This window comes from Papio anubis, chromosome 4, assembly GCF_008728515.1.
Source record: "Papio anubis isolate 15944 chromosome 4, Panubis1.0, whole genome shotgun sequence".
In the NCBI taxonomy this organism is placed as follows: domain Eukaryota; kingdom Metazoa; phylum Chordata; class Mammalia; order Primates; family Cercopithecidae; genus Papio; species Papio anubis.
The window spans coordinates 96703375-96706656 of record NC_044979.1 but is presented as its reverse complement, the minus strand read 5'-3'; positions in this window follow the sequence as shown (position 1 = coordinate 96706656).

Below are 3282 nucleotides of genomic sequence, written 5' to 3'. Positions count from 1 at the left end.
ACTGCCGCTTAGAAGGGGGGCAAAGAAGAAATATCTGGATATCAAGTAACATTAGGATTCATGTCCCAGTGGACAGGGGTGAGATGACCGGCATGGCAGCACCTCACACTGAGTCCTGCGGGGGAAGCAATGCTCAAGGAGAGACTCCCTGGCCCGCAGCCCTGGCTGCTGGCTTCCCCCAGCCCACTACCTTCAGGCAGCCCAGGTGCCCAGCTCTTCACAGTGGAAGGCAGCAGAACTCAGAAAGCTGACAGTGGTCTTCTGGAATGAGGACCCAGAGTGGCACGGTGGGCTCTTTCAGCAACCTACTCTCCAGGACCCCAAATGTAACAATGTGTGCGTTGCTACCAAAGGTGGAACACAGTTAATGTCACCAGCAGGGAAGAATAACAAGTAAGTATGTTCATTAAGGCTAATTCATCTTCTATTTTCATCTATAATCATTTCTTAAAACCAAAGAGGTCATTATTGTCAATTACATCTTCAGTGAAAAGTGCATTTGAATTTTCATATATGGGCCGCATCTGACATGCCATGCATTCATCAGGATCCTAGACATATTTCTATATGGTTACCTGTAATCACACATAAGTCTTACCTAAACTGTGGTTATATCTTTTAATAAAAAAAAGCAGAACTCAAATTTCCTCCTTTGAATTTATTCCACTAATATTTGTTAGGTGCCCACCATATGCTTGGCATGGTCCCTCCCACAAGAATTCAGGCAGATGACTGACTCGGTAACTTAGGAGAGTTCTGAGAAATGGAAGAGGCTTCTAGAGGCTCTGTGGGGCTCGTGCTTGGCTCTGTTGGGTATTTTTATTGTTGATTTAGTTGAGTACAAAGAAGACATGCTTATCAAGTTTGTAGACATAGTACATCTGTTATCTAGGAGAAACAGCTCCTTTCCAGATGACACAATCAGGATGCAAAATGTTCTCAATAGGCTGACACACAGCTGAAACCATGATGAGGAACCTAATAAAAGTAAATGCAAAGTCCTGCATTTAGGTTCACAGAGGAAACTCCACAAACACAATCCCAGTGGTTCATGTGAAAAAGAGTTGTGGGTTTTTGTTGGCTATGACCTCAAAGGGTGCCAACCATGTGAGCATCTGCTACTCATTTGAGATCAGCATTGGGCCACAATGACCCTGTGTTGCATTGGGAGTATTGATTCAAATGGATGCCTTGGTCAAAGAGAGGAATTGAGGGGAATTAAGATGGTGAAGTGTCTGTAAACAGTTTAAAATAAATATTGAAAACAGAAAAATATTATAGACGTGTTCAAAAATGTCAAGCACTGTGACATTAAAAATGGAGAACACAGGCCGGGCGTGGTGATTCATGCCTGTAATCCCAGCACTTTGGGAGGCTGAGGCGGGTGGATCATGATGTCAAGAGATTGAGATCATCCTGGCTAACATGGTGAAACCCCGTCTCTACTAAAAATACAAAAATTAGCCGGGCGTGGTGGCGCATACCTGTAGTGCCAGCTACTCAGGAGGCTGAGGCAGGAGAATTGCTTGAACCGGGAGGTGGAGGTTGTAGTGAGCCGAGATCGCACCACTACACTCTAGCCTGGCGACAGAGAGAGACTCCATCTCAAAAAAAAAAAAAAAAAAAAAAAAAAAAAAAAAAAAAAAAAAAAAAAGGAGAACACAGGTTCTGCCTGTTGCAGAGCCTTGATGTCAATTTAGCAGGAAGCCCACCTTAAAACAGATGCTCCAGTGGATAACGGAAGCCTCATAACAGATGGCTTCAGCCACAGGGTACCTGAGCGGGACTGAGCTTCTCCTCTTCTTGTGGTGTCAGCTTTCATGACCGAGCATGTCAGCATCCCCCAGAAATCTGCGGGAGACACACAGGCTTTCAGGCTTTCACCTTGTCCTCTGCCCTCGCTGGCTCTCAGAGTCTCGAATAGGGTAGACTGTCATGAGATTTTCGGTTTTCTTCTAAGAACACACTTCTAATTTTATAATGGAAGGCAGTGCGAAAAATAGAATTTGCCTCAAATGCATATGCCCTACAACCACACTGGATGCAAAACACAGATTTACACAACCCAAAAGGGTAACCATATACAAGAGCCTTTAGCTTTCTTGCCAATTTAGCAACCAGACCTTGCCATGGTACGTTATAGGCACAAGATGCCATGACTGGATCATCTGCTGCTCTTGGGGAAATGAGGATGGATGGGTGACCATTTCCTGTAGCCTTCTCCAAGCTTCCACATCCCAGCCTGCTGGACAACAAAATTAGTTGAAATTCCAGTGGGAAGGAAGTTTATGTGGCTCTTTTTCCCCGTATAATAGATGCTCTGTCGAGTCATGTGTGTCGTGCTGTGACAATTCATTCCTGCACTTGTGACAGGACCGCCGGCTGATTTCACTATGCTCAATTAGGAGAAAATGCATATTTTAATCTGCCCCGTGGTGAAGTACCACTTTGCTCGGTGGCCTTGGCAGACCAGCCATTTAACCATTTAGGAGGTAGAAGCTTCTACTCCAGCCCGTCATGTCCCTGCCAGCAGCCTCTCTAGTCTCATTTTGTTGCCAACACGTCCCGGGTTTCAAAGGACAGACAATTAAAGGCCACTCCATCACTCTCCCAGCCACCGTGCTGCAGCCTGGCCTCTTCGGCAGTGGCTGCCACCCTGGCTGCTGGCAATGGGTTTAGTGCAGTGTCTGGAGGGGCAAGTGCCTCCCTCCCTCCCCGGCCTGGGGGTGGAGAGCCCAGCATGGAAGCCTGCACGGAGCCTTTCTGCTCCCTCCCCCCCCCACCGGCCCCCGGCTTCAGGGCCTGCCTTCTTTAGAACTGGAGGGGTGGTGCCAGCTGCCAGCTCAGCTCTGGCATTGGAGACCAGGTCCATCCTGGGATGCCCATGAGAGCAGCTTCTTGAACTGGCCATGCCCACACCATCTCCTCACCGCGGCCTCCACCCCCTGTTGACAGCAAGATTCTGCTTTTTGTTTGTGTGTTTTCTGATGCGTGAGCTGATCCCTTGAGACATTTCTTCCTTTCCTTCTATTCCACCTTCCCTCTCCCTCGGGCCAGTGCAGACACTCCATGCCCGCACTGAACGGTGCATCCAACGCTCAGACAGACCTGGAATTTTGTCTTGGAGCCTCCACTAACTGACTTCAGTTATTTGACCTCTCTAAAGCCGTAAGTGTTCTCATCTTCCGAGGGGAAGAATAACAATCCTCGCCTCATTGGCGTCTGAAGATGACACACGCAGACGCCTAAAGGGCTAATGATGACTGAGCTCTTTCCTGTGCT